The sequence below is a fragment of the Pteropus medius genome, unplaced genomic scaffold (genome assembly GCF_902729225.1).
Source record: "Pteropus medius unplaced genomic scaffold, Ma_sr-lr_union100, whole genome shotgun sequence".
Lineage (NCBI taxonomy): Eukaryota > Metazoa > Chordata > Mammalia > Chiroptera > Pteropodidae > Pteropus > Pteropus medius.
In genome coordinates this window covers 15,208,318-15,235,308 of record NW_024350319.1, presented here as the reverse complement: position 1 = coordinate 15,235,308, position 26,991 = coordinate 15,208,318, and positions in this window count along the sequence as shown.

The window sequence follows — 26,991 nt, the reverse complement described above, 5'->3', positions numbered from 1 at the left end:
CAGGGTTGGAGCCTGGGAGGGCCAGAGAATAAAAATGGGGATGTTCTCTTAGTCAAAGGAATGAGCTGCCCTCTGAAAACCCTCCCAAACCCACACCGCGTGTTTGAGCTCTGGTCCACATTTCTGGATTGTATAAATCCATGCTCAGAGTGCGGCACAGCGCCAGATTCCACGGGGGCCAGGAGGTGCATTCATGAAGCGCTGTGACACCCTTGGAATTGCACACAGTTGTGAGGTCTGCTTCTCAGACATTTGGACAACTGCCACGAGGCAGGGAGGGAGGAAATTGGGCCAGTTTGCATTCTGCTGCAGACCAGGCTTTTGGATGACAGGATTCTTTCCAATCAAAATGCCATGGATTACTCCCTGCTGTGAGCTAATAGGGTGCTAATTAGCATATTTCATTTATTTACTTAACTGGGCTAGAAACCATTGGGCACGTGGCCCACTTAGAATGGTTTCCTGGGGAAGCCATGAACTGCTTTAAGTGCTACCTCCACGCATTAAGAAAACCCGGTTCACAGAAGCACAATTCCAGGCCCTCTGAGGCACCCCCACTTCTCTTCTCTCCTTCACACCTCTCTCTCCTCCAAATGCACACGCAGAGCAGGCACTATGGCTGGAGTCTAATCTGGTCTCACTTCAACAAGAATCTGAAATGAGAAATGAAATCGCATGGACATTTTCAATAGTATATCTCCATGGGTGCTTTTGGCAACTGCCTGGACCCTCTTGACTTTCTGCTTCACCTGTAATGACTCCTGGGCATCTGCAGAAGCCGAGGCCTCTCCTGTTCTCTTTTTCACTCTCTCTTTCAGGCCGGACTCACGCAGCAAGTGAGCATGGTTGCTGGGTTCCAGGGTCCTCTCTGGACTATTACTTGGGGAATCTTTAAACACCTGTTTGCCATGGTTTCCTCCTTACTTAGCAAAGAACTCATTTTCTAGTTCCCACGCTACATTAAAGCACTTTTAGGTTCTTTAGAGTTCCTTATCTGTTAATCTCCCCAAAGGCATATTTTCAGTTTGTTCAGGGGCAAACCATTAACAACATACAATGAAAACAAAGCAGCCCAAACCACTGAGCGAAGAGAAATGGATCCCAATCTCAAAACCATTCCTGTGTTGGGGAGGCCCAGTGTGCTAAGCAGAAAGACCAAAGGCCTGAGAAGGGAGCAGCCAGTTCTCTATAAAGAACTCTGCCTTAGTGAGCAAAAGAGCTCAGAAAGCAACATCACACAGTAGGAGTATTTCTCAATAACTTAGTAGAAATAAATATGTGTAAAGGATCTTGTGGTGTTTCTGCATAAACCTTTATTTACCAAAGACTTAGTTAATGGTACAATGATCTGCCCTAGTGTCTGAGCCTTAAAATCTTAAAGTCATCATAAACCTTTCCTCTTACCCTAAGCAATTACAGAGTCCTGTCATTTTTACTTCTCGACTACTTCTGAGTTATGTCTTCTCTTCTGTTTTTCCGTTGTCACTACCTAGTTCAGGTTTGGGTCGCCTGTAACCTGGACACTTGCCACTTAAAATGTGCTGGGAGCGGGGACTGGAGCATCAGCTTCATCCCAGAGGTTTCTTGGAAATTCAGAATGCAGGGACTCTCTCAGCCCCAGGAAACATCAGAATTTGCATTTTAACCAGCTATCCTGGTGATCTGTCTGCACATTAAAATTTGAGGATCACCGAGCTACACTACCATAGGCTGCCATCTAGTATGTTTCAGCCAATCATTTCCTTTCTGTCAACATCCTCCACATACCTTTCTTTATGGTACGTAGATCCGATTATGTCACTCTTCTTAAAAATTTTTCAGACTTCTCCATTAACTATAGAATAAAATCTTGTATCTGCAGAATAACTGCTTTGTGCACTATAAAGCTCTTTAAAATTCTCTCCCTCCTCAACCTATTCAATTTACACAGAACCTCAGTGAGGTAGAAAAGGTAAATATCCCAGGACATCATTCCCAGATGAAAAAAACCTTATTTCAGAGTTGTTAAAGAACTTTCCTAGAATCACCTGAGGCTCAGAAGGTAGAGGAAAAATAACCTTGAGGACTTCTGGCTCTGGACTGACCAATATTCCTTGCAACATACCACACAGAAAACTAATTTCTAGTTCTCCCACTCAACTCACCTGACTTTTATGCAGATCACTTAGATTCTCTGCATCTCTGCCAATCACACTGTAAAATGCTTATGAGAATGACACTCTCTGCCAGGTAATTGTGATGTGCTTTGAGCCCCCTGGGGCAGAAAAAAATGTAGGTAATATTTGCATTTCTCAATTTCTCGTATTTTGTCTGGAAATTTTCTCCCACTTTATTTTTACACATCTTATTTCACCTCTTAGATATTAGGTAATCTGTTGAGCAAAGACTCCTTCCACACCTTCTTTACGTCCATGTAGTAATTAGTACAATATGGGATAAATGGTACCCAGTGAATGCATATTAAATGAATAAGTAAAAAATATAACTCCTGTATTTGCTGAACCATGTGAAAGACTATATCTCTGTGAAGTTTGCGATGTGTCTTGTTGCTTTATTCAAAAGTGTCTTAAATTTAATATCACAAGCTGTTTCTTAATTTAAACCACAGGTACTCAACTTCAGTGTTCCAGCTGTATCTTGCCAGAGGGCAACATCGAGTGTTCTTGCTGAGGGCAACATCCTCCCAAATGAAGCAGCTGAAAAGTTTCACATATCAAACAATAATTTATTTTTCTCTCATTCAGAAATTTCTTACTTCAGTTGCTAATACATAACTTAATTAATCAACGAATTTACTTATTCATCGGTTTATTCAAACACTTCCCAGAATTCTCCTTTTGGAAATCTTACTTCATTTCTCAAGTCCTGATTTGAAGTTTCCACCTCCACAAAGCCCAAGTCCTTTTTCATTGGTCTCAAATGTATGTGATTCTCTCTTTTAAAAAATTTACCATATTCTTACTTAAAACTAATAAAACTAATAAAATATAATTTTTAAAAAATTTTAAATATTTAAAAATTACATTTTTATATAAAAAATAAATGAACAATTTTTTTTTACCATAGTCTAGCATTTAGATACCTCTATTATTTTCCTGATCAGATTTGAAATTCTTTTAAGAGCAGGAACAATATATTGCTTTTTTAATAGCCTACAAATTGCCATGTATAACTGACTAGTAACTATTTGAATTTTATTAACTGAAATAAGACATTCTAGTTTTATTTTTAAACATGAGAGGTTATTTCTTCCTGGAAATATTAGAACAACTATTAATTAATATTTTAATATTATAGCTTACTTCGCCTACTAAGATTTTATTCTAATAACAGAGCTCTTCCAAAAACATCAGTGAATATGCTATTTGCAAGAAAATCACAAGAAGAATGAAAAGAAGAATTTCTAATTTTTTTTTTCTTAGTGCCATACTGCTCTGGGCTTAGTGATAGAATTTATAATTTACTCAAAGTTGTTGTTCAAATACCAATACAATTCTTTACATTCCTTTCATCGCCAGATTGTAAATGTACTTATGTCTGCTACTCATTCTGCTCCTCTGAACCTCCACCTGCCTTCTACTGGAAAAACAGCTATGGATCTTGTGAATTTGTAAGAGGTGGTCTGACTGAAGCTCTAAATCAAGAAAATGTCCCCATAGAGAAAAAGCTACCATTTAAACTAGACACCATCAGTTATGAAATACACAACACCACAAATATACAAAAAATTAGATTGGGACCACATTTTCAATGTTAGGGAATATGTTGAATAACAGGCGAGGCTATCGTCTACATATTAAAGAAATAAGATTGCACATGTTTAGGGAAAATAAAAGGTTAAATAGTGAAGCTGTTGAGAGTACTGAGCTAACTTCTAGGTGCAAATGGGCTAGGGGTTCCCTTATTCACATCCCTTATGATGTGAAGGTGGGAGTCAAATTCCTGGCTCTGGCTCTCTGGGATTCTCTCTTTCCAAAGGCCCAAGTATTACAGCTGGTCAAGACATCTTTGTGTATCTTGATATGGACTGAATGTTTGTGTTCCCCCAATATTTGAATATTAATATTCTACCTACGCCCCGTGTCCAACAACGTGAGGGTATTAGGAGGTGATGCCTTTGGGAAGTAATTAGGATGAGGTGAGGTCATGAGGATGGAATCCTCGTGATTTGGATTAGTGCCCGTATAGCAATCAGAAGAGCTTTCTTCCTCTTTCTGCTCTCTGCTGTGTGAGGAGACAATAAGTTAGTGGTCTGCAACTCAGAAGAGGACTCTCACCAAAACTTGAACTTGCTGGCACTCTAATCTCAGACTTCGAGCCTCCAGAACTGTGAGTAATAAATTTCCTTTGTTTTTTAGCCACCTAGTCTACTGTGCTTTGTTATAGCAGCCTTAATAGACTAAGACACTGGCATTTCCTTTCTTAGGACTCTAAGAATGTGGTAAGCAGAATAAAAAGGGGGATGTTTGGGTAAAAAAGAAACTACTTGGAAGACCAAAAGCATCAACTAAAAACCACATATACCCCTCCCTAGCTTCTTTCTGGGCCTTAGTGGTATGTACGAATTTAGAGGAAAGCCAGACTATCTCTCATAAAACATCCTATCCAGGAACTTCTGTTAAATGATGATCCCCTTCCTCAGCTTACCCAAGGATTTTCTAAAGGTTTTTCTGAGTAAATACAGTGTTATTTACTACAGTATATAGTATAAGAGGAAAGGGAGAGGGCCATAAGCCTGTAAGTTATAGTTGCTGTCAAAGAGAGCATTGCGGTTCGAGAAGTGCAGTGAGTTATATAAGCCAAGGATGTGGCCAGGTTTGCTATTTGTAGGAGTTGGGTTATGGAGTCCAATTCATAATAATTGATTGTTAGTCTGAAGATGGTGAGCAGTACATGGCTAACCCAAAGCTCGGAGAAATTTAAAGGTTTCTTAAGAACTTAGAGATCTTTTAGGGGCTGCAGTTGAATTTTCTGTAGCATGACGGTCCACAAAAGCAGAAAGTCTCTTCATTAAACAAGGGTGGCAGTGGCACTTTGGTGGAGATGAAATCTCTTTCACATTCTTGTTTCTAAAATAGGGCTCTTATGCACTATTTTGGAGTACCTGATACCTGTGAACTAGAAGAGGAAAAGTACTCAAAAAATGATGACCTCCCCCATCTACCCCAAAGATTTCAGGACAATCTCACCTGCTACATATTTAGCCTGCAATGGTATAAGCTGAGAGTCAATATGAGATGGTCAGGAGTCAATATCTAGACAAATTCCAACTCAATTAGAAATAGAGATTGCTGGTACTGAGTTTCTCCAGGCCCACCTCGCCATATTGGAGAGTCAGTTACATTTGGGACAAAGAAAAATAAGGCTTTTCTTCCTTAAGATGCAGCAGCACCCTTAGGCCAAATCAGTAAACATGAAATTTTTAGAGAAAAATGTACTAAACAGTGGAGAGTAAGTGGCTAGAAGAAAGAGACCCATGAACCCTGGAGTGACAAGGCGTTTTGGTTTCCCTGATGCCACTTACTCCACAGCTAATGACATCTGGGGCAGAACTTCCTCCTCAGACCTTTTGGTAGATAGATTACACTCCAGAACTCCACCTCAGAATTTTCAAATGCACATATCTTAGAGTCAATCTAGAGTGGTAGCATCAGGTAGTTGACAAAGGCTCTGGCTCATGAGGTATCAGCTAGAAACAGCATATTGGCACATCATCAAGCCATGTCTCCTTGGGTTGACTGACCATTTGAGATGATGTTCAGTGAGACCTGGATGGTGGTAAACTTAAAAGTTCACCTTATACTCATCATCAGATACAGATGAGCTTGCTGGTGTCTAGGACGTTTCATTTCACAAAGACTGTAACTCTCTGGAGCTGCTGGATCATTGGGAGTTGATAATGTTCTCAGACAGGCAATGTTCACATAGATAGCTGGGTTTTCCTGGCATAAGTAAAACTACACATTCTTTAGAAAAGATCTGAGATCCCAATAGGGTAAGTGGAAAGCTTGATGGTCTCTCGCTTGAGTTGGTGTCCATATACTTGTAAAATACCTTGTATGTGGGTTTGGAAAGAAACAAGGACATAAAAAATAAATTCCTTATTATTTGTACAATCATATCTGAAATATGGGGCCAATTCCTCACGTTTATTGCTAAACAAATCTACCCAAGAATTTGCGGAGATGAGTGTTAGAGGAAGGGGAATGCAGTACTCAGCAGGAGAGGTGACAATGCTGGCAGAAGATAGCTGATCAAGGGAAAACCTGGGTTTTCCAGAATATGACTTTGACTAATACAGACCAAGAAACAAAGCAAAATATGGGCAGCAGACAATGGAAAGCGCCAGTTTCTTGTCATGCTCAGCATAACGGCAGTGGGTTTTAGGATTATTGTCTTCTCAGGAAAGGAGCAAGGGGCTCAGGACAGGGTGGAAAACTAGCAAAATGGCCTCAGTTTTGGTCTTTACACCAGCTTCTGGCCCCTCGGACTGCGACTACTCATCTCTGATGCAGGCCCAGTCAGCTCTCTGCTCTGAGCATCACATTTTCCTCCTTGTGGTTAAAGACTGGAGTGTGGCAGGGCTGGAGCTGGCCGCTTTCTATTAAGGTAGGTGGCACTTCCCTGGAGAGGTCATCTGTGGATGATGGTATCCTTTCTATTGCAGTAAAGGAACAGCTGCTCAATCTGGAGGCACATCTCGTTGTAGGCATCAGTGTAATGGGTATCAGTAGATAGCAGAGGTATTTCTGTCTCTAGGTCATGGTGGGGGTAAGACTTTGGTAGTCCGATCTACTAGCTCCTAAAAACCTTGATATCAAAGACAGAGAGAGGGATGCGGCCTTTCTCTGGCCATACAGATCACAGATGTGTGGCAGTACCGAGTGACATATCTGGTGGCCCACCTGGTAAAAGATAGCTCGCAACACACTGGCAGGACCCAAGGGGAATAGGGATGTTGCCCACCTCTCTGGGGAGTTATCTCCATCTTCTGCCTCCTCTACCTGGAACTTAGTACAAGCATACCTCATTTTATTGCTCTTCACTTTCTTATGTTTCATGAATGTTTTGTAAGGTAAGGACCTCCACCAATAAAAAGATTATGACTCTCTGAAGGCTCAGATGATGGTTAGCAGTTTTCGGCACTTAAGCATTGCTTAATTGAGGTACGTACATTGTTTGTTTGTTTGTTTTTTGAAATATAATGGCATGACACTTAATAGACAATAGTATAGTGTAGTGTAAATATAACTTTTATATGCACTGGAAAACCAAAAATTATTGTGAATTGCTTTGCTGCAATATTTGCTTTTTTTATAGTGGTCTGGAACTGAACATGCAATATCTCCAAGGTATGCTTGCATCAAAATCGCTAAAAAGTTGGAGGCAATTGTTGGCTCATGTAACTTAAAAGTGAATAAATAGGTCGTGTTTTAAATAAGGTTGTATATGATGTATCAACTATTTCGCCAAATACCTAGTTTCGTTGTTTTCCTAACTTCCAACATTGGATTTAGGCCAAGGCTGGCAGACTCAAAGTGGCTTTAAACAGCTCCTGGGGCAATGTTCTATTTCTTCTATATCCAGTAAGCAGTGAAAACATCTCTTCTTTCCCAGAAGCCCTAGAAACCATCTCTTGTGGTCTCATTGGCCCAAATTGGGTTACATGCCCATCAATGAACCAATCACGGTAGCTTGGGAGATGAGTTTCACTGATAGAATTAAGTTCATCAGGGCCTTTTATAAGTATTTAAACCACTAATTATTTTTGCCATTTTTAAATAAAAGACATTAGAATTTAAACACATTCATCACTTCAGAATAGTTGAATTAATCTGAATTTGAATACAAAAGAAATCTTGATTTCCTATTAATTCCATGAGACATTACGTAAAGCATAAAAGACTTACTGATTTGGTCAAATTTCATTGTAAAAAAATATGTTGTAGATGAAGTTGGCTGAAACCGCATTCTTTGAAGATTTTGAAAAATACTTTATCTTCAAATAGATGGCTGGTCTTTCAGATATGACTTATGTGAAGTACTGCTTTGATACGGGAAGATGGAATAAAGTCTTAGAATCCTTCTGTCTCTACAATATTAGGAAAATGCATAAGAAATATTTTATATTCTTCCTACTTCAAAGCAAATGGTAAAGTCACACACTTGAAACATACTATCTTAGTTTTACAGGTTGCTACAACAAAATACTACAGATCTGATAGCTTGTAAACAATAGAAATTTATTTCTCACAGTTGTGGAAAGTCTAGGATCAAAGTGCCAGCATGGTCATGTTCTGGTGAGGATTTTCTCCCTGGTTCATAGCTAGTGCCTTCTCGCTATGTCCTCACACGGTAAAAGTAGCTAGTGATCTCTCCGGAGACTTTTTTATAAGGTACCGATCGCATTCGTAAGGGCTCTACCTTTATGACTCAAAAATCCCAAAGGCTCTATCTCCTAATACCATCGCCTATGTGGGGTAGGATTTGAACATATGAATTTTGAGAGGATGCATTCAGAACATAGCACACAACTTTTCTCCTATTAAGTGATAAGATATTAGAGTGTGAGGAGTAAAAAAAGCAAGGCATGGGAATCCAGAGAGAAATGGCTTCTGATTTCTGCTGTGCTACATACAAGCTGGATTAGTTTAATTAAATTATTTCACTCTAAGCCTGTATCCACACCTGTAAAATTTAGATAATAATACTTATCCTCTTTTTACCACATCAAGTTGCCACGAGGGTCAAATAAAATAGATCTAAAAGTGCTCTCCAAACTGTAAAGAGCTTTCTGAATGTATTCTATTATCACTATTATTATTATTATTTTACTGCTAAATTCACCCCAAATAAATTTATGGTCTTGGCCAAGTTATTTAACATCTTTTACTCTCATTTTCTGTTCTTATATAATGAAAGATTACATCAGATGATCTCTAATATCTCTTCCAACTCAGCTTTGGGGCCTTTTACTTACATTATTTTCTGAATAATGCTCGCCCATTGGACAGAGTTAGAGGGCATGTATTTACAATTACCAGCTTTGGCCAGTAATGCTGCGGGTCAACTGCAACTATGTCACTGATGCAGTTCCATGGAATTTTAATGATGGTAATTACAATCAGTTTAGAATATTTGTTCAGTGACATGAATTGGTTTATGTTTTACATGCAACCTTGGGTATCTATGTTTTCAGGTTAGCTTGTAGACATACTTACAGAGAAAGAATGTACACAACTCAGAGAATTGATGAGTTAGCCAAGAACATCCAAGTTGTGACAATTTCAGGGACAGAATGAACATATCTTGATCTCCATGGTACAAGATTTGTATTATTATATTTTTAGTTCTAAAGGAATAGCTGAATTAGTGAGAAAATAGCCTCTAAAACTAATAAGGAAGAGTTGCTTTTGATGGGGGGAAATTTTAACTTATCTAGATGGATTGGAAAGTGAAAGAATAGATAAGAAAATCAGGATCTTGAAACAATAAACTGTTGGGTTTGTAAACTAAAGGAATGCTATTTGATAATCTTGCCTATGTGTTCATTGTAGACAGGGTTTTTATCTATTTGATAATCTTGCCTATGTGTTCATTGTAGACAGGATTTTTATCTATTTTCAGACAATAAATATGCATTCCTTTGCAGAGATGATGACGACAACGATGATGATGATAACTACTACACAATGACAACAACAATAATTAATTACAGTAGTCCCCCTTTATTTGGTTTTGCTTTCCACAGTTTTAGTTACCTAAATTCAACCATAGACTAAAAATATTAAATGGGAAATTCTAGAAATAATTTATTCATAAGTTTTAAATTGCACACTGTTCAGAGTAGCTTGATAAAATATGGCATCTTTCCTGCTCCATCCAGCCTGGGACATAAATCATCCCTTTGTCCAGCTTATCCGCACTGTATATGGCCCCTGCTCCTTACTCACTTAGTAGCCGTCTTGGTTATAAAATTGACTGTTGAGGTATCAGTACGTGTGTTCAGCTTACCCTTATTTTACTTAATAATGGCCCCAAAGTGCAAGAGTAATGATGCTGGCAATTCAGATATGCCAAAGAGAAGCCATAAAGTGCTTACTTTAAATTGAAAGGTGAAAATTCTCAGTAATGAAAGGGGGAAAAATCGTATTCTGAGGTTGCTAAAATCTACAGTAAGAATGAATCTTCTATCTGTGAAATCATGAAAAAGTGAAAAGAAATGTGTGCTAGTTTTTCTGTTGCACCTCAAACTGCAAAAGTTGCAGCCACAGTGTGTGGTAGGGCTTCGTTGAGATGCAAAAGGCATTAAATTTGCAGATGCAGGACGTAAACAGAAAAAGTGTTCTGATTAATGGCAACATGTTGTACCTGAAAGCCTTGAGCCTGTAGGAAGACTTCATCAAGGGATTTCCTGAAACAAGTGACTACATTCACATAAATTTTGTTGTAGTAATTGTTATAATTGTTCCATTTTACTATTATTGTTATTAATCTCTTTCTGTGCCTAATTTATAAGTTAAACTTTATTTTAGATATATACGCATAGGAAAAAACATAGTGTATATAGGGTTTGGTACTATCTGCATTTTCAGATGTCCGCTGGGGTCTTGGAACATATCTCCCTATGGAGAAGGAGGGACTACTATACTTGCTCATTCTCTCTAGGACCCTAATCTAAGGTTTTACATGAATTCTTTCATTTGATCCTAATGATAATTTCAGGTGATAGTACTATTACTATTTTATCTTTGCTTATGAGGAACTTAAGTTGCAGAATGGTTAATTAACACATAGTAAATGGTCAAGAACACAGCATAAATAACAGGCAGAGCTGGAATTCAAACCCATTAACACTGGAAGCACACTGACCCAGTTGGGTGTATCGCTTAGCGCCGCCACCACCAATATGAACAATCACCCTTACTGATGTTTTTACTATTCTTGGTATGTCATCTGTCAGCTTCTTTGATCTTCATAACAACCCAATGCAGTAGGTACTATCATCATTACTATCTTTTAGATGTGAAAACTAAAGACCAGAGGGCTTAGCTACAAAGTTCGTGCTCTTAGCTATTATACTATAACAATGATAATATAAAAAACAGTAATAGAAAACACCTTAGAAATAATAGCAACAATAGTACTTGTTGAGAGATTTTTACAGGACAGTTGCAAAATGCTTTATCCATATTCTCTTTATTATAATTATACTAAGTGTATATAGATTTTATCCCCATTTTACAAAGGATAAAATTAAGATTTAGAAAAATTAAGAAATTTGCTCATAATCTCTTGTACGAAAATGCTAGAACCAGGGACTCAAGACTTTGGAGACTAGTCTCAAAGCCCATAATCTAAACTACAACATTATTTTGAACCACGTTCAGTTCTGAATTTGGTATAGGACATTATGATATTTTGGCTCTTGATGATCATAACATTTGTTTATTCATCCATTTAACAAATGTGTATTGAGCACCTATGTATTGTATACCTAGTGATATGTCCCCATGATTTCCCCCATGGATTGTAAAATAGTGCACAATAATTTCTCAACCACAGAAAACCTCTAGAAACATGAAAAAATGGTGGCAAAGATGTTTAAACAAATGAAAAGGTAGTTGGATAATCACTCTAGGCTTGATTTCAGAAAATATTTAAATTAACTGATTCTATTTTAAAACAAAATATTTAAATTAACAAGTAGCAGCAAAAAAATTTACTAAAATACATATAGAAATGGATCAGGATATCTTAATTTCAAATTCTTCCAGGAAGAGTCCTCCCCACCCCACCCCACCCCCAATCTAATTGCAATAACTAAATCAGTGAAAATTGAATGAGATTGCGTAGTGCAGTGTTTTGAAAGTCTGTTGAATAGGTTCTGCCACTATTTTACTTGTCTTTTAGTTTCCTGGACTCAATTCCAATGTTTTTGTTGGGGAGGAATGTAGGGACTTCTCACACATCACCAAGCAATTCTCGCACACCAAGGATTCAACTCAATTCTAACACTAACTACCCAAAGATAATGTCAGATTCCACAGGTCGAGTGCTCAGTCCTATGAGAATACCCCCACTCCCAATTCCGATGCCAGTCACAAGCCTGGGCTAGGACCTGTGCTTCTGACTAACTGGCTACAAATTGGAGGTTTTAATAACCTCCTCTAATTCAGGATGCCAATCATAAGTCCAGTTTATTATCTGTATTTCTTGCCAGCTGGCTATCAGAGGTTCCCATGACCTCCTCCTCAGGTTTGATGAATTTGCCAGAATGGCTCACTCAGAGAAACATTTTATTTAGTAGATTATCAGCTTATTATAAAAGAATATAACTCAAGAACAATGAGATGGAAAAGATGCATAGGGCAGGGTAAAGGAAAAGGACATAGAGCTTCCATGCCCTCTCCAGGGGCATCACTGTCCCCAATCTCCATATGGTCACCAACAGGAAACTCTCCAAACCCAGTCCTTTTGGGTTTTCATTAGCTTTTCTCCCTCTCCCTCTCTTAAAGGTCAAGGGGCAGGACTTAAAGTTATAATCCTCTAATATATGGTGGGCTCCACTGGTGACCTGCCCCATCCTTAGGCATTTTCCAAAAGTCAAAAGATACTAGACTCTCATTCAGTCATTACTAGCTAGCCAGTCTGTCGTATTGTATCCAAATGTCTCCCAGGGCAAGGCCTCTCAGGTTTTCAGGCTTCCATTCATCTAATTAGGTTCTAAAAGCAGGAATGGTGTCAACAATACACAGCTTCATCTTTTCAGGCATCAGGTATAATGGAGCTCAGAGGCAATATCACCTCTTGCTCCGAACGTCTTTTGAGATGTTAATGTAATATTGGATTTCTCTCATTACATAATGCATTTATTCTCAACTCTACCTATAGCTACTATTTTTCCTTCTCTCTGTTTATATCTAAACTTTTCCACCTTTGGAAGGAACACGAATTTCGGGCATGGTGCTGGTCTCAATTGCTGGCATCAATTCTAGTCTAGTCAGTGCCTTCCCTTCAGTCTGCTTCTATTTAAATATGGTAAAGTTACACAGACAAGGTAAAGGTGAGAACTAGTGGGCTATCTTTACCACAGGCAATAAAGCTGCTTTCACTATTAATTCTGGTTTTACCAGATGAGGTGAAGGCGCATCCTGCCCCATCAGACCTTTAGGAATGCTGACGTAAAGGTTAAAAACACAGTCACAGTTTCTTGCTGAGAAATCATCTTGTTTCCAGCCCCTGTAGTTGTAGCCCTGGTCCTGGAACCACTGCATCATGTAGGGGAAAAAAGCTGAGATGATGTGGTGAAGAAAGAACACCAGCACCTCCCCGACCTGTCTTCCCCAGATCCAGCAGTAAAACAGGGAAATCTATGGGGACGCTCTTTTGGCCCTACTCTTGTTCGTGTTGAGTGTGAGCATACTTGTGAAGGTGTATAAGTCAGCATTCATGTTTTATACCCCCTGTTTTAGACAACCAATGTTTTAATTGCTTGTTCAATTTTCTAGTAAAACCATTACTTTGAGGAGGATCTCTCTGTGCCCATCGTTGGACATTATGGGTTGTAAAGTGTGTTCCTTGGTCTGAAGAAATGAAAATGCCATTTCTGTAAAGGATCCTCATCAAACTGATGATAGCGATCTACAAACTAAAACAACACCTTCACTTTATACTCCCTGGTTTCAGTAGTTTCAGAGTTTTGCCCTTCCTCCACATTGATTTCTTCTCAGTGACCAGAGGTCTTAGATATACTTGCTGTTGTCTCTGCACATTTTTTCTCTTTATAAGTGACATTGAGGCTGGTGGCTGAAGCTCAGACTGACCAAATCTGATCTTGGTTTAGCATTAAGACCCAACCCAGCACTTTCTTTTACTTTTATTCTAGCCATTAAAGATGATAATAACCAAGAGATTAAATATTTTGCCTTTTTCTTGTTAGTCTGCATTTCCTTATGCGTCAGGTGATTCAACTACCCCAGGAGTCGAATCCATCTCTAAATCTCATCAGTAACTTTCACTTTTAGTAACTGACTTTGGAACAGCTGCTGTTCCGTACTGTGGATGACCACCTAGGGATCAAAGATTCCTCATCCTCCATCCTTTAATTTTTTTTTTTTCTTCTCAAACCACATGTTTTTGTGATCCAGAACAGTTCTAGCAAATTTCACTTCACTGAAACCAACTCTTTTGGATTTTGGGAGCTGGGAGCCAGAAACTGTGGGCAAAGACCAAATATATATGAGAAATATATAAATCACAATATCACGATTTGCAAAGTGAGTGTTAGTTAGATTAGGTCTTGGTCTTTAGGATAAAAGACTTGCTGGGAGCAATGAGTGACAACAATTATAAAGTCAGTCACTTTATGACCAGGAGAGATCACAGGGCATCCTAGCCAAAGGGCCTTTGTATGATTAGCTTATCCTCTCTCTCCTGTTGACCTTTTATTTATTTCTGATATTTTCTACCTGCTTAAATGCATTGGATTATTTTCATTTCAAGGAGTCTACTTTTTTGGAGCAGGGGTTTACATTTATTCTGTAGAAGTAATTCTAGTTTGTTTTTTCTTCTTCTGAGTTTTAGGAACAAGAATATTCCCTAATCGTGCATTAGTTGTGAAGGTACAGGTTTTTTTAAACTTCTATAACTAAGCAATGTGGGCAGAAATATGACTACTTGGCTAAGGGTATGTATGTATCTACCCTCCTCTCAATTTAAAAAAATGTGGCATTCTTATAGTATAGCATAGTACTTTCTAAATAGTAGGTTTTCAATATATACTTGTTGAATAGTAATTTAAATATTTTAATTGACATAATTAAAATCAATCTCATGTCTTAATTATTCATTTGATAAGTTTTGACAGTTATTTCCAACCCTGTAAGCACTACTCTCACCAAAAATATAGAACATTTTCACCACCTTGAAAGTTTTATCATGCCTCTTGTCCAATTGCCACCCCCATGCCTGATTTCAACCACTTCTCACTTCTATTTTCATAGGCTGGTTTTGTGAAAACATGCAGTTTATTTTTGCATCAAGATTCCTTTTCTCATCTTAATGTTTTTTGAAATTTATTTATGTTGTTGTTTGAATTTGTACTTCATTATTTTATTACCGAGTGGTATCTCATTTTACAAATATAATACATTTTATTTATTCATTGCTTTGGTGATGAACATTTCAGTTGTTTCCAGGTTTTGGCCTATTGACAGTCTAATACACGTGTTTTTGTGGATAATTTTTACTTACTCTTGGTAAATACCTAGGATGGAATACCAGGTTTATAGATAAATATATATTAAACTTTACAAGAAACTACCACACAGTTCTTTAAAATGGTTGTGTCATTTTATATTTCCCTCAGTATGAGTGTTCTGGTTGCTTCACACCCTCACCAACATATGGTGTTTTTAATCTTTTAAATTTATGCATTATAGTGAGTGTGAAGTAGTATCACATTGTGGATTTAATTTGCATTTTCCTGATATTGAACACTGATAAGTGCTTATTCATCATTTATCTTCTTTTGTAAAGTGTCTCAGTCTTTTGGCCTTTTAAAATTTAGTTGTTTGTCTGTTTATCCTTGATTTGTAAGAGATCTTTATATATTCTTTAAGTGTTTATGTGGCTTTTTAAAATATATGTATTCCAAATATTTTCCCTCAATTTCTGGTTTGCCTACTCATTTTCAGAATAGTGTCTTTTGATAAGCAGAAAAATTCGTTTTAATGCAGGCAAATTGATTAATTTTTTCTCTTATGGTTATTGCTTTTTGTGCTTTGTCCAAGAAATCTTTGCCTAACTTAAGTTTGCAAAGATGTTCTCTTGTGTCTGTGTTTTCTTTCAGAAGCTTTATAGTTCTGGATTTTTTGTTTAAGTCTACGGTCCATTTAGAATTAAATTTTGTATATGGAGTAAAATTGGGATTCAAGTTTACTATTTATTTGTTCATACAGCTATTGAGTTATTCCGGCACCATTTGTTAAAAAGATGTCTTTTCCCTCTTAATTTGGTGCTGCAGTGAAAATCAAGTGATCTTATATATGAGGGTCTATTTCGTGACTCCCTTTTCCATTGATTTGATATCCTATGTTGGTACCACACTGTCTTAATTATTGTGGTTTATAAGTCTTAGAATCAGGGAATGTAAGTCCTTCAACTTATCCTTCTTTTCAACATTACTTATGCTAGTCTAGATCTGTTGCATTCCGTACAAGGTTTAGAATTAACTTGTCAATTGCTTCAAAAAAGCCTGCTAGAATTTTGATAGGAATTGCGCTGAAGACAGATAAATTTGGAAAGAATGGGCATTGTAACGCTATGAGTCTTCTAATCCATGAATATAATATATCTCTCCATCTATTTGTGTTTTTATTAACTTCTCAGCTCTGATTCTTGGTATTCAATGTAGCACTCTTGCATATTTTAATTAATTTTTTCTAGTTATTTGATATTTTTTGGTACTGTTATAAATTATATTTTCTTCCTCCAATTGTTCATTGCTAGTATGTAGAAATAAAATTGATTTTAAAATATCGACCTTATATTCTGTAACCTTATCTTAAATTCACTTATCTGTTTTTTTTTTTTGTAGATTTCGTAGGGTTCTCTATGTACACAATTATATTGTTTGCAAATAATTCCAGTTTTACTATTTTAAAAATATTTATGTCTTTTATGCATTTATTTTCCTTTATTGTATTAGTTAGAACTTCCAGTATAATTTTAAAAAGAAGTAGTGAGGTCATACTTGTTTCCACCCTTAATCTTTAATCATTAAATATAATGTTAGCTATAGATTTTTCTTAGATGTCTATCAGGATGAGAAAATTCCCTTTTAGTCTTACTTTTAGTCTTACTTTGCTGAGAGTTTTATCTGAGATAGGTATTGTTAAATTTTTTTTTTGCTTCTATTGAGTTGATTTGTGTCCCATTTATTCTGTTAATGTGGTGAATTACATTGATAGCTTTTTAAATGTCATTCCTGGGATAAACCCACTTGGTCATGATATATATATACATATATATATATATATATATATATATATATATATATATATATATATATATGATTCGATTTGCTAATATTTTGTTAAGAATTTTTATGTCCATCTCCAGGAACAATATTGGTCTGTAGTTTCTTCTCTCGTGATCTCATTGTCAGATCTTGATTTCAAGGTTATGCTGACCTCATTAAATCAGTTGGCAAGTATTTTTAACTCCTCTGTGTTCTGAAATAAGTTTTTGTAGAATTAGTATAATTTCCTTCTTAGTTGTTTCATAGAATTCACACAAATTTCTTCTGACCTGAAGTTTTGTTTATAAGAACATTATTTATTGCATATTCAATAAAAATAGGTATTATTTATCTTTTGCTGTATAACTAATTATCACAAACTTAGCAGCTTAAAACATCACGTATTTATTATCTCGTACTTTTTAAGAGTCAGGATCTAGGTAAGTCTTAGCGGAGTTTTCTGCTTCAGAGTCTTCCACAAGGCTGCGAATGAGGTTTTGGTCAGGACTGGGGTCTCAACTATGGCTTAACCTGGGGGAGATCTACTTCCAAACTTATTTTATTATTGGTGGAATTTAGTTCTTTTCAGGGAATATGGACCTCATGTCCTTGCTGACTGTTGGCTGGAGGCTCCCCTCAGTTCCCTGTCATGTGAATTTCTCTCTACATGCAATTTCATCAAAACCAGCAAGAGTCTATAGCAAGACAGGAGTTAACAAATTACGTAACATAATCATGGAAGTGACATCCTATCAACTATGCCTCATATTATTATTAGAAATAAGGTTCAAATCTCACCCATTCTCAAAGGGAGAGAATTATATAATGCCAATGAATACTAGGAAGTGAAGATTATTGTTCGATAAATGTCACAGTCTGTACATTTCACATAGGGATATTTTAGATGTTTTATTTTATTCCTATGTTAATTTTGGTAAGTTGAGTTTTCAAAGAATTTTTCCATTGTATCTAAGCTGTCAAATTTATTGGCATACAGTAATTCATAGTATTCTCATTATCTTTTAAAATATTTGTTGAACAATATCACGCATTTTATTCTTGATATTAATGACTTGAATTTTTTCTCATTTTTTCTTTATCAGTCTTACTAGGACTTTAAAATTTTATAAATATTTTTAAAAAATCAACTTTGGAGGTCATTAATTTTTCTCTGAGGTTTATTCATTTTTTAGTTCACTGATTTCCTCTCTAATTTATTGTATTGTTTCTATTTCCTTTGTTTAATTTGCTCTTTTTCTAGCTTCTTTAAGTAGAAGCTTAGATCATTAATTTTAAAATTTTTAATATAAGCAATTTTCAAAACCATGTGACTATATAAATATATTACTAGGATCCCTCATAGGGCCTATGCAACTGAGAGGCTCTGAAGCTTGGCTTCATTAGGTTCACAATAAATCTACCTCTTCTATTATTGTATTTTATTTATTTTAAGATGCACTTTTATTTACATTTTAACATCTTTGCAAATGAAATATGCTTTATAAGTTATAGTATCTTATCATTGCTATCAGCCAGGCAGAAGTCATGGCATAGTCATCATTGCCTGTGTATGCACAAACTTGATTATGGCTGTTCATATCATCATCATTTCAGTTGAGTCATATGCAATTTTGGTACACATGTTGAGTTTTAGTGTTAAAATATTGTAAAATGATTACATTATGATTCAGCACTGAAATCGAAAGATAGTTTATGTTCAGAAAAGCAAGAAAAGACAGTCAAATGTAATATTAGTGAAGCAAATGTTACAGAATGAATACTCATAATTTAATGTCTTCTTGCAAGGCAATAACCAATATATTTTATTGATATTTTTCTTTTTATGTAATAAATGGAGAATAGCTATGTCTAAATCATAGCTAAAACAAACATTTTAAGTGATGAGAAAACATTGAGTCACAGTTTAATTGGCAGTATTTTTTGTCTGATATATCTTACCACTGACAGCAACTTTAATTTGATAAAATATAGGTAGCTCACTTAATTCTCACATAAAAGCTCATGAAATTGTTATCATTAACTGCCGAGGTCACACAGGTAGTAGGTGGCAGATCTAGGGTTAGAATGAGGAGTCTAGGGCTTAAGTTTATGCTCTTTATCACACATTATAGAGCTTTGGTACATGAGGGAAAGGGAGGAGCAGTTTCTCTTGATATCTTCACAGTCAAAAATATTAGATTTTTCAGATGGCTGTTGACTTTGTTGCTCTTCTACTTGAAACTCTTCATTAGTTTACCATCATCACCCATGGATAAAGACTTAAGTTCTTAAAATGCAAAGCCTCCATAATCTAGCCTTCGCCAACTTTTGACTGACTCATGTTTTTCAGCAACAAGAACTATTGTCTCATATGTCCATAGCCTGAACATTTCTTGTCTTAGCCCAATATTTAACTGATGCTCCTTTCACTCTGAAAAACCTCTTGCTGTATTTTGCCAATCTGCAGTTATTCATATTAACCCCCCTGTGCAAAGAAGAGTTGACGCAGTAGGCTTATCTGATACCTTTGAAAGCCCTGCTTACAAGATTGTCCTTGGGTTGGTGCCTGGAAACTTGGATTTCAGGAGGGTTCCAATCATTTTTATAACTGATAAGAGTGACTAAACCGTTTACGCAAATAATATGGTTTTATGCTGAACATCAGGTTTTTTTTTTTTTTTTTGAGAATCTGGAATTTTGGTACATTTTAAGCAAAGGTGCCTACATGGCTATTCCTCAGTAAAAACCCTGGGCTCTGAGTCTCTAACAAGATTCCCTGGTTGGCAACAATTCACACATGTCATCACAAGTCGTTGCTGGGAGAGTTAAGCGAATCCTGTATGACTTAATTGGGAGAAGACTCTTGGAAGCTTTCTTATCTCTGGTTTCCCTTGGACTCTCGTACACTTTTTCCTTTTGCCAATTTCACTTTCTATACTTTCACTATAATAAATCATAGCTATGAGTATACGCTAAGTCTATAAGTTCTCCTAGAGAATCGTAAAGCCTCGAGATAGTCATTGGAACCCCTGACACAGCTCCACTGCCTGGAATCCCTTTGTATGTTCTTCTTCCCTCTTTATTTGGATAATCTATTCCAGGAAGCTACCTCTGAATCTCTCCCATACCCCCCTGCTGTATTTGGTACTCTTTCTTGGAACTACTATAATATTTATAATTATAAGGACATTATCTTGTAGCCCACTAGACTATGAGTTTATTGAGGACAAAAACTGTATGATATTCATCTTTGTATCTGCACACCTGTCACACAGTGGTGGTTGATTAATATCTGTTGAGTAAATGAACACCATGGCCAATCTGGGATAGTCTTTTGATTGCTAGTAGCATCCACAATTAAAATAATTGAGACAGAAGTTTAAAATGGGCTTTTGAGAACTCATTTTTTTTTTTTACATATCCCTGCATGTAGTTAGTTATTAAATTATTAACTCATTCGTTGAACACTTAGAAAACATCTACTGTGTATTATGTAAGGTGAATATTTCGGGTATTAAAAAAAGAATAAAAGATAAGAACACCGACTTGATGTTAAGAAAATTCAGAGAATTAAACACAGGCCTCGGCTTTGTCATTCTGCAGAATAGTGCTAAAGATACCTGTTCTTCTAAATCCACAGACATGGTAAAAAATAAAGTAGCCTAGGGTGATTCTTTGAGAGAAGGTGCTAGGCAATTCCAGATATTTATCAGTAACTTGTGCTTCATTAATTCAAAAAAACATGCATGTTTCTTCTTTTGTGAATTATACTTTTGTGGCTAGAAACTTACACTTGTTCTGGTGCAATTCATTTTTTCATACATTCATAAAGATGGTATTTAGATTTATTTTTTTCTTCATTTGTTATTTGCTAATGCCTTACTTTTCCCTCCCATAGTTATATAATCAGCTTGTATTTTTAATACTACTTTTCTGATAAAATCGAGTCTAAGCTTTACCAGATACATTTTCATATCTTGGAAGTTGCCTCAATGACTCATTCTGCTATGAACTGAATATATTATGCAGCTTTTTGATTGTTCTTACTCTTAAAGAGGATATTGGGTTTCCTGAGATGTGATTTTTCAAGCTAAAATTAGAACTAGGAAAAGATACTCTCCTTTTGGGTGTTAGGGGATTGTATAGCAAGGAGTGGAAGTTGTTGATAACTGAAGATAGAAAAGTTTCAGCTAAGCTCAGGCAACATTGTAATTATATCTTATATTTTCTATTCACAATGTGGATGAATATGTGGGAACGGCTGGTATGGAATTGATCAGTGTACATCATTCAGTTTATGAGGACATGAGCCGATCTCAGTCTGTTCAAATAAACCTTCTTTTATAATCTCCCTGAGTCATTACCAACTGTCAAGGAGAAAATAGTTTATGGGACCTTGCATTTGTCCACATAAGGCTCATGGAATTAAACCCATCTAGATAATTGCTTAGCTTTTCTCTTAATTTTAGTTTCTATGCAAATTTTTCCTCAATCATACACAATTAAAACCTTATATGAGATACATGGGGATATTTTGGGTTATTATTTTAATATTAGCAAAACATATCATAATAGAAAGTTCAGACTGAGGCTGAAAAATTCGGACATAAACCTATAAAGAAATTCCTGAGAAAATCTTTTTCAAAAACATTATTTAAATTTTTGCATTGCTGCAGCCTTATTTAATTTTTATTGAGATAAAAAAATTTATGTCTAAATCAAATCTATCACCTATACGGTAGCGGGAAAAAAGATCCACAGAGGCTAAGTAATAAAATCGCATTGGAAAGAATCGGCAGGCTTACTCCCAAATGTTCTTGCTTTCATGCTCTCTCTTTTTCCCTCTCCCACTGAAATATGCTATGGAATCCCTAAATTATCTTGGAGATTTTTACCTCTTTAAAAATACAAAGTCAGCATACTTTTGGTAATGCTTTGATTTAAATTTTCAGATAGTTTAGGGTTTTTGTTCTTTTGCTAAATCTCTACACTGGCCCCCACTTCAGTTTGATGATCCTATCTAAAGCTATTGAAAGAAGCCTAGGTATTGTAGCTTAGTATGATCCTTTTCAGATAAATTTATTCTCATACAGTTTTCATTGCTTACTATTGTGCTCTTTTATAAGTCTTATCTTGGAGTTTTGTTTTGTTTTGTTTTGTTTTTTACAAAAGAAACAACTTCCTAAAATTCTGATATTGCATCATAAAATTACAGTTTCACATCAGAGCAAGAACTAAACCAGACTTACAAATTGTGTGGTAAGAATACAGCATAATAGCCGAATGATGCCTTCATTCAGCTTTCTTACTTCTACTCTTTTTTTTTTTCACCGTTGCTATTGTTCAATTCGGTAAAGAAGCAGGAACAAAGACCTATTCTATCGGCACAGTCTCTCTTCTATAGAAAAGCAGCTAAACGTTCAACATCTTGTGTGAAAATAACTATTAGAAGAACAAAAGAATCAAAATGAGAATCTCTGACTCAAACTTAAAGAAATATTTTAGAAATTCAAGCTGTGTTATTAATAGGAAGGTGATTTTTTTTTTCTAATTCTAAACAGTAGTCTGTGAACCAATAAAGACTATCCTAATTATTATTGTTCGTTCTTCAAGATTTCTGATCTCAGCCTTCACATTTCTGATTTATCAGAATTCCAACCCTGTGAGGCAGATTGTGGGCACTGACAGCTCCGGGAAACTGAGCAGTGTCTGAACATTCAGTGATTGATTCTTCCTCTAATAGAGATAGCTTTGAATAAGAAGTTACCGTATGAGAAAGATTACTTCTTTTAAAGCAACAACCCAAATAGTTGTATCTTCAAGAACACTCTGGCTTGATAATCATCGTTTTTCTATGATTGCAAGATATTTGTAAGTGATGAAAAAAAAAGATGCCATCGGACAAAGACTAATTGAAATGTAAAGATATGCGTCTATTATTAGGATAGTCAACTTATTATTTTTCACCACTTGTTTTATTAATATACATCTTATGTTACATGTAGCTTTAATCTCCTTTATTAAGACTAGCTGAGAGGTCCTGTCATTATTTAGAATTTCAATGCCTTAGGTTCCCTGTTTTGTTCTGAATTTTCTATGCCAACTTCTTTTGACATGAAAGTGAAATATCGTTGTTTGGGTAGATGTGCGAATGGGTCCAGGGTGGGTGTTTTATATAAAAACAATCACAGGAAATCAGTTGTGTGAGCAAATTCTATCTTCAGGCAAAATAACACTTTTGCTGCAAATGATACCCCACTGTAAATGTTCTCTGAGCATAGCTTTCTCTGGGCTAATGTGGTCCTTTGCCATTGCTCCCCTCCCTTCCATGGCCCCCAACTCTAATAAAACTAGAAATACTATTGTGCAAATGGAGAAACACACATACTTTTCCTTTCCAGAGGCACTTTTATCGCAAAGGAAATACACCACAAACTGTTTCACCACTTTGACGCAGCTTCTGTAAAGAAGGAAGAGTTAACGTCTCGGTCTGCAGCTGATCCGTGCTTAAGCAGTTCACTGGGGCATCATGGTTATAAATGTGCTAGAGTATCCCAGGAGCTTTGCATGATTTTATACTATTTTTCATAAATAAGTAAAAATGCATCAGAAGGCATTCCCATTTCCCAAGGAAGGCACAATTAAAGAAAGCGGAGAAAAACAAGACCAAGGATATAGGATTCTAGCTTCAGCCGTGTGGAGGAAAATGCGTTTACTTTTTTTTTGCTTTGCTTTTTCCTCTGTCCTCTGATTGAGTAATGACAATAGTTCAGTAGGAAAGCATACAGAACGAAAATAATGCCCCAGAGCACATCAGTAGTAAAAGTAATTAGTTCATTGTTAACATCAGGGTGCTGTTAACAAGCACATGGGCCCTGCTCTCTGGCTAAGCTGCCACATATTATGATAGTCAACTCCAAAAAAAATTATTTTGAGCGGAAAGAAAGAAGGAGAGCAGGGATTATGAGCTTGGAAAAGACTATATTTGGGGATTGAGGATATTTTTCAGAAGCATAATCAGAATCCACAAATGCAGCCTTGCCTCCCAGATCTGGTCATTATGCACCACATGTGTATTCAAAGCATGCATGCTTATGAGAAACAGAGACACTGAGAGAAAGAGAGAGAGAGTTAAGAGCAAGCTAGCGAGTGCGGGAGACTGAGCGAAAACCATTATTATACACAGCACCTAGGGGACACAATATCTAATTGGAGAATCAATAACTGAAACCCCATTTTAAATATTCTGCTCTATTAATTCTTCAGGTTAATAAAAACTGCCCGCGTGATGATATTTTGGGATATAGATATTCAGAGTTGGATTACTTTTGACAAGAGCGTAAGGAATCTATTCAAAGCTGATTTTCCCCCCTTTTGTTCACTGAGGACCTGCAGAATCTAAGATAAAAATGGCAGTTGTCCTGAGGGCACCCTGAGGCATGTCATTAAAATCGGAATTTGATCCTCTTTTCATGGTTACTTGGGACAATCAAGCACAGGAAACCTGAACACTCATCAGTTTTCCAAAATATGACATGCCCTTGACTGTGTCAGTTTGGCTGCCATATATCAGCCCTGGCTATTTCAAAATCCCTTTAGATGTCACTCTGTCTTTAAGAATGCACGCTGCAGATCTTGTGTGAGAGATGAGAGACTCGGCGCTTCCTCTTGGCGCCTTTGCCCAGTTGAAGCACTTGCTCTCTATTTCCCATCAAAGAGAAATTCCATCACAGTCTTCCAGTAAAAGGCCAGTAAAAGCTTGTGTTTTAAAAGAAATGAAGCAATTTACTAATTGTAATTAATGTCAATCTGAGAAGTGTTTTCAATCTACTTGTTTGAGCATTCCAGGTAATGGGTTACTTTGGCTTTTAAAGCGGCAGTGTGCGGTAGGTTATGGGACCACAGAGAATCTTGGAGATAATTCGTTACCATATAAAATTATATGGCTTGCTATTGTCCATTTGTTTTTGTTTCTCTGCTCTGTTTTTAATTTTGATTTCTACTGATAAAGGCTTTCTTCCCTTTATTGTTTGAATTATGTAGTCAGAAACCACAAAACTAGAAATCTGGCCAATTTAGGTTGCTAGGAAAATAAAATGTATATTTCACAAGGCAATCTCCAGGAACTAAAGTTATTTTTAACTAACAAATTCTTGCATGAATCTGTGAACCCAGGCCTCTCTCCACCTCTACCCTCACCCTTGTTTTTCCAGGATGAATGGCAAAGAAAGCCCCCATCTCTAAGCCGTATGTATTGCCTTGACCTGAGAGACATTTGAGTATTCCCAGAAGTGAGAACAGCTTTTCATGAGGAAAGGCCAAAACTTTGACCCCTATGGCAAACAGGAGGCTTTTCCAAGTAAAGAGCATATGGGTTAGCTATTTTTCCCATATACTTTAAAACTAACTTTTATTTCTATAATAGCTAAAATAAGAAAGGAGGTTTGGCTACTCAACTTTATTTGTCCACTAAATCCAGCTGCATTTTGATATATGTCGCCTGTTGCAAGTACTGTCAGTTCAAGACTGTACAGGGAGCAGCCACGCGACTAGCTGTGGTGTATACCGTAGAATAAAAGTAATTCAGCATTGCTGGCTGGTCTAGGGAATTTTTGTTGTGCTTGGGTATTATACTTGAGATATTCTTCTACTTAAGGAGAATTTTACTGAACAGAACTTTGGTGGGTTAAAGCTATTGTAATACCATGAAATTTCTTTCAGAGTTTTTCTCTTTTGCTATTAATCTACTACCCTCCACATAATAAAATTCACCTTTGGCAGATGTGCTTAATAAGACTCGTTCCCAGAAATCATCTCATTCTAACAGGCTAGCTTTTTTAGAACTTTTTGTCACACTGTAGTTCTATTTCTCAAGTTAAATAATGTGTACAAAAAAAAAGGTTAACTTTGAGTGAGCAAAGTGTGCAAATCCTGGATAATGTTTCTTGTTAGTCACCAATTGTTTCATGTAAGCTTATCAACTTGTCTTTTACTTTGCTTTGTTCTATGGCTTTGTATGTTTGTTTTCTCTCCCACCTAGGATGCCTTTTCTTTTCTCTTGCCCTCTACTTACCCTGCTTGCAAAAATCCGCTCTAAAATGGGCTCCTGCTAAAAACTTGTCCTGGTATGTTCAACTTGATAAAGGTTACTCCTGTGCTGCTTCTCTTTTTGTCATTATAGTGATATTATAGCTCATACTTCATTATTGTAGAAACTTGAGTATATTATAGATTAACAAGTGTGCCCCTCAATCTAAAAGAAACATACTGTTATATTGCCTTCTGTTACCAGGTATTTGTACTAACAAGGGGCTGCAATGGACCCATTAGCTCTCCTGGGTATGTTTCTTAATCAACACTTTTTCTCACGTGAGTGTGCTCTTGAACATAAGAAATTGAGACCACCATCTTCTTTTCCTTTATGTTCTGTATGAGCATAGTATAGTGCCTGGCACAATCCAGAAAATACTTTTATCTCAGCAAAGTAGTATTGAACACTAACTTATACAAAGCAGTTGGGGCAACATGATAATGAAGACATGCCACTTTTTGGCAGTCACTAAGATACTAGGTTAGGGGTCCGCAAACTATATAGCCCATAGGCCAAATCTGGCATGTTATCTGTTTGATTAAACAAAGTTTTATCAGTACTCAGGTAAGCTAATTTGCTTATATATTATCTGGCTGGTTTTGTATTACAATGGCTGAGTTGAATACTTTTGACAGGAGACCATATGGCCCACAAGACTAAACTATTTATTATCTGACCCTTAACAGAAAATGCTCATTGGCCCTTAACCTAAATCTTTGCATAGACCATGGTAGGAAGACAATTATTGGCTTAAAGTATAATAAAGACTGGTGCAAATATCAACCCAAAAGAACAATTAACAGATAATTTATACAAATATACACTGTTGAACAATTTGAAAAGGCAGCTTTTTTTTCTATAAAAAAAAATTTAAGAA